We start from the raw sequence: 17,619 nt of genomic DNA, 5'->3' as shown, positions 1-17,619 counted from the left end.
TAAAATGAAACCTGGACTTTAGCTTTTGATCTGAGGTAAAGAAGCTGAAATTCTATCGTTCTGTTACACTGGTATCTTAAGTTTTATCTCCTCTGTGTTCTCATCTGTGAAAGGAAATGACCCCTACTATATCATAGGTAACTGGGAAGATTATATATAAGAACGTCACCCTCTTTTCTTGACCCCTTCCAAGTAGTTGATGCCAAGCAGTGATCCTGAGTGCAAGTGCCCTCTCATGGTTTAGGCCCCATGTCTAAGATCACTGATCTATCCCCAGTAGTGTCCTCAAAGCACTCTGACAACCTCTTTATCCCATAGTGGGTCTCCTATGAAACGCTAGTGTTTTCTACCTAGACCACTTAAATGATTCTGCAATGGCGTGTCCTATTGCTTTGTAAGTTAATTTCCCTCTCACTATCTAAGTTTTCACTTTTTAATTCATGATTTAACAAGTAGTCCTTGAAGTCCAGATATAGAGGGATAGTGAAATTTAAGCATGCTAACAAAAACATGTTGGCAGCATTTTCCTTGTACGTTTTTTGCTATATTATAATCTTGTCTTTATAATACATCAAATTTAAAGTCATCTCTGAAGGAAGAAATAAGGCACTCACCTTTTGCTTGAGACTATGCAAATCACATTCTTAAAAAATCCAAACAATCCCCCCCACCTTGAGTTTTCAGCTAGAAACTGGCCCCCTGAAAAAGGGGGTGTGTAAAGATGTGAAGTTAAGTGTGTACATGTATGAAAAATTATGTTGCTGAACGTACAGGTTATTCATTAGATGGAGTTCACGTCCAAAGAACGATCATTTTGTAGAACTAAAAGCATAAATCAGTGTATGATGAAATTGTGAAAATTAAAGAATACTGGCCAACAGAATACTGTTATTATGCATTATAATAATTATAAGCAATACGTATCTAGTATCAAAATATTAGACACTATAAGTACTAAACATGTATTACCTCATTCAGTATTCTCAAAGCTTGGATAATCAGTACTATTCCTTTATTTATTTTTTTATAATAAAACTAAGGCATAAATACTAACCAAATTACTCAAGGGTAAAAAGGTACAAAGTGGTGGAGACAAGAATTACAACATTAAATGTGGGTTTGATTTTTAGACATACTCACATGCTAAATATCCTAGACTACCTCTTCTGTCAGATTGCTGTCCGTAAAGGAAGGCATAAGTGAAGGAAAATAACAAAAGACTTCATAACTTATGGCTTGTATTTTATACTATCAGTTTAGCCAAGATGCATGGTCCATTTCCAATTTCACCACCCAAAATTAAATTTTACAATCTCAGATATGAGGAAGGAATAGGCCTATCGTGTAGGTACTCACGCAAGAATATATGCATGACTGTACGTTGCTGTATGATACAGGATAGCAGCATAGCAACCCACCCACTAGAATGTAGCCACTATGTGGGCAGATAACTCCATTTCTTTTATTCAGTTTTGTAGCTACACTGCTTAGACAAGTGCTTGAAACATAGCAAACGTTCAAGAAGTGTGTGAATGAATGAACTCATGCATTTTCTTTTCCCTATCTCGCCTAAAGTCCTACAGAACATGATAATGCAAGGTATTTCTTATATTGGTTAAAACTGTACATTTCACAGTATTGAAATGATTTACTGAAATCATAGAAAATACAAGACAAAATGTTTAGAAATATAAGTTATTAGAGCAGAGGCTGAGAGTAGTTTATATTAGTCTTAAGTTTCTGAAGAGACTTAAAAATATATAGAGGAACATATTCAAATGTGTTTTGTTTTTACTAAGAGAAAGTAGAATGCTTATTTCAGCTGTGACTGGTCATTGCTCAACTCATGCCTAAAACATGTATGTTATCTGCTGAAGGTTTTTTTTTGTTGTTGTTGTTGCTGTTAGTATTTACGAACTCAACAAATTAAAACACACTTGAGGGGCACCTGGGTGGCGCAGTCGTTAAGTGTCTGCCTTCGGCTCAGGGCTTGATTCCAGAATTCTGAGATCGAGCCCCACATCAGGCTCCTCCGCTAGGAGCCTGCTTCTTCCTCTCCCACTCCCCCTGCTTGTGTTCTCTCTCTTGCTGGCTGGCTGGCTCTGTCAAATAAATAAATAAAATCTTAAAAAACAAAACAAAACACTTGACTTACAGGCCTATGATTCTGTTATGCTATGTGGCCTACCAACTAATACTTCTTATTGAATGTTAACTTTAAGCTAGTCATCATGCTAATCAATTGTATACAGATTGTATACATCTTTTTTTTTTTTTTTTTAAAGATTTTATTTATTTATTCGACAGAGACAGAGACAGCCAGCGAGAGAGGGAACACAAGCAGGGGGAGTGGGAGAGGAAGAAGCAGGCTCACAGCGGAGGAGCCTGACGTGGGGCTCGATCCCAGATCGCCGGGATCACGCCCTGAGCCCAAGGCAGACGCTTAACCGCTGTGCCACCCAGGCGCCCCAATATACATCTTGTTTAATCTCCAAAATGGAATAGGCAAAATGGTAGAAGGTATCCTTAGTCTTATTTTACAAGGGATGAAATCAGGATTTAGAAGTTCGGTTCAAACCTGAGAGTCCAAGCTCTAAGCCAGTGCTTCTCAAGATTTTTTTTTTCAAGTTTTCCTGACCTGTAATTTACAAATAGCACTATATAGGTTTAAGGTATCACTATAATGATTTGACTTCTATTATGAAATGATTACCATGATATGCTTAACATTCCTCTCCCAGATAAGATTTTTTTTCCTTGTGATAACAACTCTTAGAATCTATTCAACAACTTTCAAATATACATCAGTGTGATAGCTCTCATGTTGTACATCTCTAATACTTATAACTGGAAGCTTGTGCCTTTTGACCATCTTCGTCCACTTACCTGCTCCTAAACTCTGATAACAAATCTGATATTTTTCTATGAGTTTGTTTTTTTTTAAAATTCCACATATAAGTGAGATCATACAGTATTTGTCTGACTTCACTAAGTATAATTCCCTCAAGGTCTATTTGTGTTGTTGGAAATGGCAGGATTTCCTTTTTTATGGCTGAATGAGTACCCATTTTGTATCCCATCTTTATTCATCCATTGATGGGGCAGTTTCCTAGGTCTCAGCTATTGTAAATAATGCTATGAAGATGGGGGTGCAGATATCTCTTTGAAATAGTGTTCATTTTTTGGATATATTCCCAGAAGTAGAATTACTAGCTCATACGGCAGCTCTATTTTTGAGACATCTCCATACGGTTTTCCATAGTGACTATATCAAATTACAATCCCACTAACAGTGGGATTCTCCACATTTTGGCAGCATGTCCCACCTGTTAGAATGGCTATGTCCCTTTGATTGGGATTTGCATTTCTCCTGACTAGTGACGGTTAATACCTTTTCATGAACCTGTTGGCCATTTGTATATCTTACTTGCAAAAATGTCTATTCAGATCCTCTACTCATTTTTAATTGGATTATTTTTTTGCTATTAAGTTGTATGCCTTCTATACATATTTTGGATATTAACTACTTATCAGATACATGGTTTACAGATGTTTTTCCATTCCATAGGTTGATCATTTTCTTTGCTGTGCAGAAGCTTTTTAGTTTAATGTTGTCCTACTTTTTTTTTAATTTTTATTTTAAAGATGTTATTTTGAGAGAGCACGCATGCACAAGCTGGGGGAGAGGCAGAGGGGGAGAGAGAGAGAAGCAGGCTCCCCAGTGAGCAGGGAACCCGATGCGGAACTTGATCCCAGGACCCTGGGGATCATGACCTGAGCCAAAGGCAGAAACTTAACCATCTGAGCCACCCAGGTGCCCCATCCCACTTGTTTTTGATTTTGTTACTTACGCCTTAGATGTCCTATACAAAAATCCATTGCCAAGACCCATATCAAGAATCTGTCTTCCTGTATATTCATCTAGTAGTTTTGGTCTTAAATTAACTCAAAATGGATTAAAGATTTAAATGTTTGTGAGTGGTATAAGATAGAGGTCAAGTCTCAGGCTTCAATGTGAGTACCAGTTTTACCAGGACAATTTATCGAAGAGACTTTTTTTTCCTCCACTGAGCCTTGACTCCCCAGGTAGTGACTATATGTGCATGGCTTTATTTCTGGCCTTTCTATTATATTGCATTGGTCTATGTGTCTGTTTATATACCAGTACACACTGTCTTATACCAGTGTCCTATGTATCAGTTTTCATACCAGTACCATACTGGATATATGTATATGTATGTAATATATACATAGCTTGAAACCAGGAAGTGTGATATCTCCAAGTTCTTTCTTAGGATAACTTTGGCTATTTGGGATCTTCTTAGTTCCATATAAACTTTAAGATCGTTGTTCTGGTTTGTTTTCATGCCATTAGAATCTTGACAGAGATTGCATTGACTATATAGATGGCTTTGGATACCATGGATATTTTAATATTTTAACAACATTCTTCCAATCCATGAATGTGGGATACATTTCCATTTATGTGTATTGTCTTTGACTTTTTTCATGAGTGTCTTATAGTTCTCAGGATAGGGATTTTTCACCTTTTTGGTTAAACTTATTCCTCATTTCACTATTTGATACTGTTGTAAATGGGATCCTTTCTTTTTCAGATATTAGTATCTAAAAATATTATTGCTTTTTCAATATCCATTTTATATCCTGCAGATTTACTGAATTCATTGATTGCATCTAAGTTTTTTTGATGGACTCCTCAGAATTTTGTCTATAGAATGTCATATGAACAAATTTTTCTGTCCAATTCTGTTGCCTTTTCTTTTTCTTGTCTGATTGCCCTGACTTGGAGTTCCAGTACCATGCTGAATAGGAATGGTGAGAGTGGGTACTCTTGTCTTGTTCCTGATCTTAAAGAAAAAGTTTTCAGCCTTTCACTGCTGAGTTATGATGTCTGTGCTTCTCAAGCTTTAATGCATGTACAAATCTACAGGCCTCAGGTGGCACCTCAGATTCTGCATTTTTACTACAGTCCCAGTTGCTACTGGTTCATGTAGCAGGAAGTCTCTAAATTACTATACCATAATATATCCATGGGTTTTATGACAGTTGGGTATGTGTTCCAGAAATTTATTTGCATTAAATACAATTGAAAATATAAATATTTTAAGAGTTTTAGTAAAATTCAAATAGAATTTACCAAGTGTCCTCAATAACCAGGCTAGTCAATGATATGGGACATTGCTCAAACTTCAATATCATTTATATTTATGTACTAAATTACACATTATTCTCTCAGTGTCAGGCATAACCTATTAAAACCCTGTGATCTTTGTATAGGAATTTGGATATTGAAGTATTTTCAAAACATGACCTGCTAACTTGGTATCAAAATTAAATGTAATTTTAAAATAAGAGCACGATGTACATTCCCCCTGCCCACCTGATTTCTTTCCTGGACAATTTATTTTCATTCATTTGTGTAGATAATGGATAATCAGCCAAAAAACCTATAACAGGAAATAATTCTTAAATGTTTGCATTATGAATTTTTTTGTTCTCATCCAATATTTTCCTGTTACATGTAGGTACATATCTTTCATGACCTTTACAAATTTTGTCAGCGTGTGACAGAATGGTTTCTGAACTAAAACACAAATCTGTCAACAACTTATATAATTGAGAAAGCATTGTCTTAAAATTAGCAATTCAAGTTGGCTAGATTAAATTTTTATTATCATTTCTAAGACTGAAAATAAATGGGACTAAAGTCCCTAATCACCTATTTTTTATAAACTCAAATAATTAGAAAATAGCACCACAACAAGGAAGAAATAATAAAACATCATACTATTCCACAATCCAGGCATGACATTTTTTATAATTGATATTTTTGCTTTACTTCCTTGAAATACCTTATTTTTCAATTGAAATATCAAATTTTAACCATATTTTCTGTACAAGATCTACATATATACTATTACTGTAAATTGTAATACTGCTGATCATTAGGATAAACTTTTTTTCTGGAGAACATAATATGTCTATATCCCCAAGTTGAAATTTTTGCTGAATGTTAGAATAGCAAATTCACATTGTTAAAGAATGGGTTTGTATTTTCTCTGGGACATCACAAACTATTCTAACTATTAAAATTCTCTAAAAGGTCACTTTTTTCAACTAGCTTATATCTGCTAACTATTGAAATAAGCTAAAGGATTCTGGACTTAAAATGTTTAAAGTTCAAAACAAAATCCAAAGTTTCCTCTTTATGAAGAGCATAAAATGAGAAAATGAGGCCTATTCCTTTGGTTATAGTTAAAATATCTTTAAAATACCTACTTGAAGTATTAACTTGCACTTCTGTTTTAGCAGGTATTATAAGTGGGAGTGGGGAGTCTACTTCATGCATATTTGGGAGAGAAAATTAGCTTAGTACCTCTGAATCACTTGCCTAGGGTTTAAGCATAAATTATTTAATATTCTACATGACAAACCAATACTAAAAAGTATATATCAAATGACTCTTGTTTCCAGGCAAGGTTCTAGAAATATTTAGATCATGCAGGTTAGAATCCAATATGACTTTTCTCTACAATTTTAGCTAATGTAATCGGTCTTATCACTAAAATGAAGACCAGATCAGTTTGAAAGGGTCACCGAAAGTTGAAGCACATATGAATCTTAATTCTAAACAAAGTATTCTAAAAGAACTGATTATATAAACAAGCAGGTTCATTTTTCTTTAAGACTGTTCATGAGTATAGAAAAATAGACTTTTGTCATGTGTCCTAATGTGGGAACATTGAGCTGACAAGAGCTCCTGAGGCCATCAGGAGGAACATAAAGGACACCCGTCAATTTACGTGTACTTCATGATTTTTAGCCCTTTGTCTTCCTGCCTCAGGTGCTTCCTGAATTTCTTAGGTTCCTACCCTGATTAGATCAGGAGCCATCAGCTGATGTATGAATGTTGATGTATGAATAAAATGGAAGTGGGTTTGGGGGTCAAGTTAATTCTGGCTTTCTGACCTCAAGCTCCCAAGTACACACTATAATCTGAGGGCCTAAACACTTTCTCTATCCATAGAGAACTATTCTGAATCCCATGTTTTGAATATTGGTGAACAGGACCCCAGAACTTGGAAAACTAAACCTCATTCTTACTTTACTAATAACAGTTTGAAGCTTATGGAACTGTTACTTGGCCTTTCTTTGACCTAAAATAAGCGGTTATTTCTTATGATTCAACTTAGAAGAGCCATCCCATGTCTTGTGACCTTTGAAACTCCTGAGAGGTACAGCTGTCCATGATCTAAAACTCCTTCCCAACAGAAGGAACATGCATTTTAGATGAGTGAGAAAGGAGGCAGAATTTGAGAAAGGGGAAGATTAGTTAGCAGGCAAAAGCCTACAAGCCAAGAAGGATTATGTCCTCAAAGCCTCTCACCAGAACTCTCATACATATGTCTTCCCCAAATGCTCAGAATCCAGTCCTCCTGTGCCACACCAGTGTTCATGGGCTTCATGTTCAACAGAGTTCCACCTGGAAATACTGTAAATTCTGGTCATTGAGAAATGCTGGCTGCAGGGGAGCCAGGGCAGGTGAGAGCCCCAAAGATGATGCCTCCCAACCCATTTGGCCTCCAGTTTTGAATAAACTGGTACATGAAGTTTCTGGGCGGTTCACAGAACTTTGTGCCAATTCTACATTTTCTTTCTTGAATTGATGCTTGGTTCCTTTCTGTTTAACTTAAAATGTAGTAGTTTGCATCAAATTTCTTCATAAACTGAATTTTCACCTATATATTACAGATATGTATCTTACACATATGTATATTTTGAGATTGCGAGGAATGTTTAGGTAATTTCTAAATTTTAAAATAAAATGGCATCTGACTTTGAAATGATTACATACATCAAGGAGACTTGTGACTGCCTGCCATAGATTTAAGACTCAGACAAGATGCCAGTAATTTTCTGCAATATGTTCCTGCTGCTAATAAGGGAGGAATGGTGTCTTCTGTTACATGGTAAGACAGGAGGCTGAGAATACTTAGTGCATGACTTGGTGACCAAAGTAATGCAAGGCTGCCCCAGTCACCTGGTTGGAGGTCAACTCCAGGGAGGCATAACAATATTTTAGTGGACAACGGTATTTTTGAAGGGTAGAGGGCAATGATGACAATAACACAACCAAGGATTCAGGTTGATGGCTATTACTGAGAAGGGGTTTTTATATAGAAATCATTCTTAAGACCGAAACTAGAACAGAGACAGAAGTCCACAGAGGCTGTTTGATAGCAGCCCTCTACTGTTTGCACACAGCCCCTCAGGCTGCACCCAAGCGTCTCTTGTGTCATCTTCTAGGATCCGCTGTGCTACCTCTTCTGTGCTTCCTACAAAGCAGAGTCTGTGAAATGTCCCATCAAGAGGACTATTTTACGAGGGAAATGGAGTAAGCTCGTTTGAGATCGCAACTACCTTTTCAGTTTTGTTTTTCTGCACGCTATCTACAGAGTTTTTAAGAAGGAGAATTAAAAATACAGGAGAGGGCCATCAAAGCCAAGGATCTTCTTCACCTTATTTTACCAGACGATATTCAGACTCACTTCATATGGCTTGATACCCACTGCATCACACTCGGGCAATAATGCCCTTGTCCATTCTTGGAACACGCTAAAGCCTGGGCAACCACATGTTCCCCTCTTCCAGGAACGCTCCCAAGGGTGACTTCATCTCACTACATTCAGTTCTTTATTTTAGCATTAGCTTAATGGATGCTTCTCTAGAGAAATCTCTTTGACATCCATCCCAAACCTATTATAATGTACCATCACACTTTTTCATACTTCATACTGAGTTTTGTAATTGTTTTTGCTGTGACTGTATCATCTGTCTGACCAATAGAGTGGAAGATGAGAGTTCTTAGTCTTGGCTGCACATGAAATTGTCAGGGGTCTTTAAGAAAAAAAAAAAAAAAAGCCTATTCTAGTTACTAATTCTATTCCTAGATAATCAGATGTCATTATTTTGGGGGGTGTGTCTGGCTCTCAGAAATGAGTTTCCCAGATGATGCTGATACATGATAGCTAAAGCTGAGAATCTAATGTACCGTCCTTGAGACCAGACCCTTTGAGGGCAAGGACGAGATTTCTTGAGTTGACCACCATCCCCCTGTGTCCAGTAGAGTGCCTGCCTCATACCAGAGAATCTCAAACAAGAACAAGGGTTCTGACCTCAAGTAGCTCAAGTATGACATTCAGAATGAATGTGTTTTCCAATTATGATTAAAAGGCTTTTGGGTATTTGTTCTAAAGTAAGAGCAGGAAGACTATTTTGGCCGAAATCAAGGGAGTTATTTAGAGGCAACCAAGGGTAGCTTGGAGGCAGTTCAAGGTATAGGTGTAGATGGCTGAACTGTTTAACCACTCACTAGCTGTGTAACCTTTGGCAAATTCTTTTACCTTGTCAGTGCCTCCATTCTCTCATGTGAAAAATGGCAATAGCCATGATACCTACCACAGAGTTGTGAAGATTTCATGAATGAACATGAGTACATAGTGCATGCTAAGTAATGCTAACTATTTGGCGTCATTCTCAAACAGCTGAGTATCTTATCCTGGGTTTATATGTCACTGTGCTTTTAAAGGGAATGAAATAAAGGAAATTCCCTATCTGCCACTATCACTCTGAAAAAGGAGAGGTTATAACAACTATCAACGTTTTGAAAATGCTCTGAATACCGGCATAGTCTGAGGTCATGGCTGTGTATCAGGGACCTCTGAAATGAGGCCCAGACACACAATTCATGAGAACACTGAGAACTTCCAAGGAAAATCTTAGATTACTCCTTTTCCTTTGTTTTCTGTGTTATTGTGACACCAGTTTTTCTTCATGATGTAAATTACCTGGGTAAACACATATGAAAGTTAGTGAAATACCAAAAAAATAGCAAAAAAGAAGCTTGGAACTAATGGAGGTTTAAAAAGTAGAATAAAAGAAGAAAAAAAGGACTACAAAATTCTAGGGGACAATACTGAAAGATTTTATAAATCCCAAAGCTCTAAAAGCCAGTTTGTGATGTTATTCTGGTAGTGGTTCTTATCCTTTCAAATGTACCTTGCCGAGGACTGCCAATTTATAAAATAGACATAAATAATTCGTTGATGTCCTTTATTTTCCTTTCTAAAGGAGCTTGTTGGAGAAGCTGCTTGAAATTTATTAAACATATGCTCTGGTTCCACAGATGACTTTTGTTCAGACTCCCTCTCTTGATGCTAAGGAGAACATTACCAAGGCCAGAGTGCTGACGATGATGGATTTCTCTCAAAGCATGCTGGAGAATGTGGATCTCTATGGCCCATAATTACTGCCACTGTTATTTACTAACAAGGGGAATTGGTATATTCAAAAGGCTGCCTTTTTTCAAGCCACCATTCTTAACACCATTTTTGCTGCAGTGAGTGTTCGCTTTCCAACAGAACTGAGAGTGTAAGTCACAATGATGAGTCTGGTTTTCAGAGTGTATTCGTTCTAATTTGGGAGTATAATTAGAAATGCTGCTGGGGAAGGTCATATTTCAGAAATAATGATGCCAACTCTCTTCTGCTGGAAAGGTCTTCGAGCCAGAGACTTTCTTCCTCCATACATAACTAACCAGTCATTCTTTACCATCATTGCAAATACATGAACATTGCCAAGGTAACACGAATGTTACACGGCTGTTGGCATCAAGAATTTCAAGTATTTCTGTTCTGTTGTAAAACATAAAGGTGATGAATGTCAGCTCTATTAATTTTTAGTTTTAACCAAACTGGTAAAAACAGGATAAAAGCCTTGAAGTTTACTTGGCTTTAAAAAGTACCTCCTAGATCCTGGAATTCAATTTAATAGACAACTAATCTTTAGACAAGTCGGAGTTTCTGTTGGACAGGTAACATCAACAGAAACTTAAGGTATGAGCTTCACTTAACGTCATTTTTTGTCTCATCCGCTGCAATCCTTCTGAAAACTGTCTCTTCAAATGCTGTCAGTATTACTCTCCAAAGCCTGTTACTTTGGAAGTGGGCTTTTTGTTGTCTCTCAAAAATAAGTTGGATTGAAAAATTGCTTAAGATTTACTTGTCATCCTACGTTGATATTCTGAAGAGAGAAAATGTTTTCTTTGAATTCAGAATCTAAGCATTGCCTTAATCCAGGCTCCATTCTTCATAGAACAGTCAGAAAACTCTGCTGACTGTAACTGTTTCCACACAGAACTTCCCACACCACACACTAGCCTAACTACAGTAACATAAACTACTTGGGGTGGGGCCTGGGGTCATAGATTGTTTTGCTTTGTAAACCAGGGGCAACGGATCAGTTTGATTTAAACTAGGAACCGTTTCTGCTAGCTTAGTAACTAGTCATTTCAGTTAGGTATCACGACCTTGATTCAGCAGATTTTATCAGCACAGCTGTTGTCTGATAACGGTGCAAACATTACAATAGTGGCATCCCAATTATGAAAGCCGAGTTAAAGGACCTCAGGCCAAATGTTAGCTGCTTGTATGTGCATAGTACTTGATGTACATTTCTTCTAAGATACTTAACATTCAATACTAAAGCAGAAACTCTAAATTATAACATATTTTGACTTTCTCCAATAAAGTAACACTTCAGTTTTAGAAATACTAACCTGTTCATTGAAAGAATATAGTGAGCAAATGCAGACAATAGTCATTCAATAGTCCTTATCCTTCCAACAGAAACCCCTGGTGGCCTTTCCAGAATGCTGTTTAATACCATCTCATGACTTATTTTAACTTCCTCCGTAAAATAAATGCATTCCAGTTTTGGAGGTGCTACATTTTGTCATTGTTTATTCAAGTTATAGAATCCCTTAATAATAGCCTGAAGGAAAGCACCATTTTAGGCTTAATCTGAGTGAGCGAAGTCCCTGTGCAGTGAGGGGAGTGAGAATGGCCCAAGGGCTTTCATCTACACTTAAAGCGTGTAAGAATAAGAACAGTTTAGCAGTGCCTTTCTTAGATTGGTGTCTCTGAGACAGTACCGATGATGTTTTTCACTGCATAACTGACTGCAATGGGTCAAAGGACAAAAGCCTATTAGAAGGACGGTAATGGTTTAGATTTAGAATGACACAGTACCTGACACTTTTCGGAAACCCAGTGAGTTGACAGAAGTAGGGTTCTGATTTTTCTCTTAGGCATTCAAAGTTGCCTGGAAAAAGTACTACTTTAAAGTTCATTGTAGCTGTCTACATCACTGGCAAACTTAATTTTCGAAAGCCAAATGTGGGGCAAAGAGTTCAGAGAAAAGAATAGCATGTTTATTGCCTGGAGTCTGTTGGAAGCCTAAATTACAGATTTTTGAATATAAAACCGTCTTGCCTTCAAATAAGAAACGATGTTTTTGAAGCTCTAAACCTTGAAATGAAAATAGCTACTCTTTCAGCTGGAATTAGGATTGAAAGAATAGGGAGAGAAAAACTTTCCAATGATAATACAAACTATACAAGTGAGAACAGTCAAAATCATAAGAAATTTGTTTCAGACATTCATCATCTGGCAGTACTGTATTTTCAGAATCTTACAGGCCTGTCCCGCCAGTATTTCATCTTCTATGTACATTCCTTGCAATGCTTAGGTGATAGTACGAATGAAGTGTGACTTTCATCTCTCTATTTGATCTATGATAACCTCAGGGGAAAATGGTAACAAGACGGTTTTTAAATTTTTGGGAAAAAATGGATCCAATTCTGTTTTAGAAAAGCACACTTGATATTATGTGGGACAACAAAAACTCCAGTATAAGCTGCTGGAGCTAGAATAGACCTGTTTTCGGTGCTTCCTCCCATCCCTCTTTGCTTTAAAGTGAAAACTTAAATATGGGAGCTATCTTCACCCTTCAGTTAGAGCTAGGCTTTGTGTGCGGAAGTTGTTCTTAGCCAAGTTTAAGTTTCCCTCATGGTGGATGGTTGCTTTGAGAAATGGGAAAAGGTGGTGTGAGAGTGTGCGTGCGTTTGTGTGTGTGTGAGTGCGTGTGATACAGCCCAGAAGGCCAGCTCTTCTGTGGTAGAATTTCTGTAGCTATCATACTCTAATTTAGACAGATAAATCTTCCTCAGAAGGACCTTGATAATCCTCTAGGCCTTACCCTTTGGAGGTAGGGAGTGAGGGAAACCTATGGTAGTGAATAGGAGCAATTGATTATGTCCATTCTGTCTCTTGGCAATGCTGGACTAGGTAATCCCCCTCCCCCTGGGGATAGGTGAAAGGAAGGACTGAATTATTAAATTCTCTAATTTCTTAATGTTTACAAATTCATTCTAAGCATTCTGTGAACATCAAAAGAAGCAGTCTCTTTGAAGACAAAGCTCCCTAATTTCTTTTGGCTAATACTCATCAGTTATAGTAACAAAATGCTTAAATCTTAGGTCTTCTACCTGTGTGAACTTGAGTAATCTGCCTCAATTTCTTTATCTGTAAAATAAAAATGACAATAGTTGCTGCTTTCTAATGTCACTGCAAGGATTCAATAAAGATACACGTAAAGGACTTTGAACAGTAAATAGCATCTTCTAATTGCTCCATAAATATATTAATCATTGCTGTAAGTATTATAAATCCTAGGGATTTGCACACAGACTTAGGACAAATTTGACACTTGTGTTCGAATAGCCTGAAGATTTGGTTTGTTGGTGTGACTTTAGCTGGCCTATGGTTTCCCTTCCTTTAAAAATGATCTTTGCATTTCTTGGTGTATGTAGCTTATGGTACTCAAATAAAATTTCTGGCATCAAAAGGGATGTAAACCTATGGGAGAAAAATTATTTGCTTAGTTATTCATGGTCACTAAAAGCCTAACACAGGTCTGCATGTTTGGTGTGGTATTAAGAAAAAAAAATGGACCGAGAATCTTAGAATGAGCAAGCTTCATGCACACACAGGTGTAGTAAATAAGCTTGCAACTTGGGGTTGTTTTGTTGAAATAAACTGAAAAAAAGACCATGTGGTAGGTATATATTCTCAGTTATTACCTCAAGACCCTACCACTTCTAGGATTTCTTGAAAAATCTTTGTTAAATTTTGTTCTTGAGCATCTGCGGGCCCAATCAGTACTAGATAGTAAGGCTCTCATACATGTTTATTACATGAAAGTTTCTCTTTTTTCAAAAAACTGAAACAAATGGTTTTTCGTGGTTCTCCCCATCTTATCTCAGCATCTGGTAATGGACTACTTTCTCTCCCTTGGGTCTTACCTCTTGATTTCCATTTGCCTGTTCCCTTTGCACTCATGGTTTTTGATGCTTCTTGCTCTTCATAACAGAAATGGCCTCACAAAATCTTTTCCTTAAATCTTTAATGGTGTCTCCTTTCACTTAGGTTCACCATGAAGTTTTTCGTCCCTATGGCTTCTATCTCTAATTACTTAAAAATCTTTACCTCTAATCATGAACTTGGCTATTTCTGGTGCTGTTTGAAACTTAGGGTGGAGCGTGTATGTTTGAATAAAGAGCCATCCTTTCAAGCTCAACATGCCTGCTTATAACTAGGCTCTTGGTCTTCAAAACTGAATTACAGTGGGAGCTAGCTAGTTCTTTTATGGTGCTAACCTTCTTCTGACCAACCAGGCTGACAACCAGGAAGATGTTGATAACATGTCCCAACTTGGTTAAAGACTAGATGTCCCCAGTTCCAGTTGTTTCTTCTGGGAGCAAGTCTTGGTGATATTTCAATTTCCTCTGTTTCCACAGTTACTACCCGTGTAAAGAGCTTTCAACTTGCACTGTGGAGATGGCCTTCTAGTTTTCCTGCCCTTGGCATTTCCACAGGCTTCTATAAAGTCCACAACACCCCCAAATTATCCTTATGAAACACCACTTTCATCATGTCACACTCTGGCTGCTCTCTGGTGTATGATGCCTCTTAGGATCTTCAAAGCACGTGACAAACCATCCCCGCTCATTCTGTTCAAACACACTTGTCCACAAGATATATCCTCTGTCCGATCAGTTTCAGAAAAACCCACTTCTGTGTTGAGGCTAAAACCTCTAACACTGTCCTTCTTCCACTGCATGTGTTTATGTATCAGTCATCCTTCAAAGCCCAGATCACACTCTTTATTACTTAATGCCTCTGAAACAAAATTATTTCAACTCTTAATTTTTTTCTACTTTTGCACTGCATTTACACTGAGTACTGCATAATTAGGCACTTGTGACTTTTGTGGAGAGATGGTTTATTCCAGTCAATATTAAGGAAAAAAGGTCACGACTTGGGCTTTTTGTATCTTTTATAGTGTTAGCAGAGTTTTAGGCATGCCAGAGGGGGTTAATACATGCTCGTTTGCTTGTTTTGAACTAAGAGTTCTGCTACGATTACTGAGTCTCATTTTCCTTACTCATCTACAGTGCCACTGGCCTCCTACACTGAAACTCCTTGTCTTCATAAGTCTGATACTAGGTTGTGTTTAAGTACCATGTGTTGACAATTATAACTTAGTAATAAGTGTCAAATTGTTTTAATTGTATTTTAGAAAAATGCTAGATCAGTAGAGTTTAGCTGAAGCTCATGGGCCTTGAGAAAACATTACCTTTGAAATTCTAAGTCTCTGAGTTCCTTATTCTCATCCCTTTACATGTACGCATGCATTTTAAGTGCTTTCATTGAATATAGATAGTAGTATAGCTTATTAAAATGTCATACAATGAACCTTCCTTTAGTAGTGAAAATACTAAAATGGCTTTCAGCATTGCTGCCCCTACTGTGCATGCCCTGTATAATCTCCAGGACTGAGTTTTACTCCGGTGATTGGGAAGTTATGTCACAACTGACTTTTAAGCAGTATCTTGGGCCTCACCCAATCAGTTGAGTTCTTAAAAGGGACTGGGTTCTCTGTGAAGACAGATTCTGAAGTGAGAGATTTGGGCAAAGGAAAAGGGCATAACGGACATATTTATTGCTGTCTTTAAAAGGGAAGGGGGCCACGTGGCAAGGAAGGCAACTTTAGTCCTACATGCTTGAATAGAACTCTGCTAAAACCACCTGAGCTTGGAAAAGGACCCCTAGCTCTAGAGAGAGTGCAGTGCAGTCAATATCTTGATTTTTGGTTTTTGGAGACCATAGGCAGTGAACCCAGACACACACCATACTTGGACTTCTCACCTACAGAATTATGAGATAACAATAGGTGTGTTAAGCTGCTCGGTCTGTGCAAGTGGAAACCTAACACACCATTCAACATAATTAACACCCCCTGCCATAACACATCCTCAACAACCCAGAAACCCATTATTTAATCCACTGAAATTGAGCCAAATTCTTTAAGTTCTGCCATTGCTATGCATTCTACCTCTTGAATTTCCTTTCTGACGCTTCCCAGTACCACGTAGCTTGGTTTATGCTCCAGGAGCACACTTACTTCCTGGAGACAGAGGAATGCCAATAATCATGGAAGGAAAGTGTATCTTCTCAACCACCCAGCTGCCTATCAGTAGCTCATGACAAGGAGCAATGCATTTGAAAAGATAACACCCCCTGAAAGATCATAATGATAAGAGTTGACACAGGTGCCTCCAGTAAATGAGGAACTCTCAGGATAACATAAAGAATGTACAACTGGGGGGTGCCTGGGTAGCGCAGTCGTTGGGCGTCTGCCTTTGACTCAGGGCATGATCCCAGCATTCTGGGATCGAGTCCCACATCAGGCTCCTTCTCTGCGAGCCTGCTTCTTCCTCTCCCACTCCCCCTGCTTGTGTTCCCTCTCTCGCTGGCTGTCTCTCTCTGTCAAATAAATAAATAAAATATATAAAAAAAAAAGTACAACTGGGTACAGTCTAGAGCCCCTTGAGTAGTTTTACGCTTTCAACGTTGCCCAGAATGGAAAATGCTATGACAGTAAAAACTGCAGAGATGGACTCACTCGGCTTCTGTTCTCCATTGAAATAGGTGGCATTAAACAGTGCAGAAAACAGGCTTAAACGTATCATAGGAAAAACTTCTGTCCAGTACAATATGATAAACCTAGGAATCTTTAATTAGGCCTTGCTAATAATACAGCTCCTTCACATAAAGCCATTCAGTCCAGTTAGTTTTACCTTAAAGGCTTCATACCTTCTCAACTCTTCGTGGCGATACCACCCAGATACTGAAGCTCTGGGTTAAGTAGTAAAAACCTATAAAAGACATTATATTTTATACAGTCAAGATGCTATTTTAATCTTTCCTGAACTGTCAAATGTTCAGGTACTAAGTTTCAAGGATAATTAAAAGAGAAAAAGCCTTTAAAATAAAACTGTCAACTTATTTTCCATAAGAAAATAAAAGGTTCTAATCCTTTCATAACGAATAGCAACAAAATTAAATTCTATTCAGCTCCATCTAATTTCTAAAAAGGTAAAAGAAAATATTAGTTAGAAAAAAAAATGTTTTGCCAAGGCCCATGAGCTTCAGCTAAACTAAACACTACCTCTCTAGCGTATTTCTAATTAAATATGCAATTAAAATGTTCACTGCACCCTAAGGCCTCCCATCCTATTTAAATAGCTTCTTGTCCTACTTTAAAAAGCAAGTTATAACTTTCTAAGTAATTCTTAAAAATCCTTTAGATTTTCTGTGATTTCTCTAACAAACCTATTTTTCATTAAAATGTACT

Source organism: Ursus arctos, unplaced genomic scaffold (genome assembly GCF_023065955.2).
Source record: "Ursus arctos isolate Adak ecotype North America unplaced genomic scaffold, UrsArc2.0 scaffold_10, whole genome shotgun sequence".
NCBI lineage: Eukaryota > Metazoa > Chordata > Mammalia > Carnivora > Ursidae > Ursus > Ursus arctos.
This window is presented reverse-complemented; position numbering follows the sequence as displayed.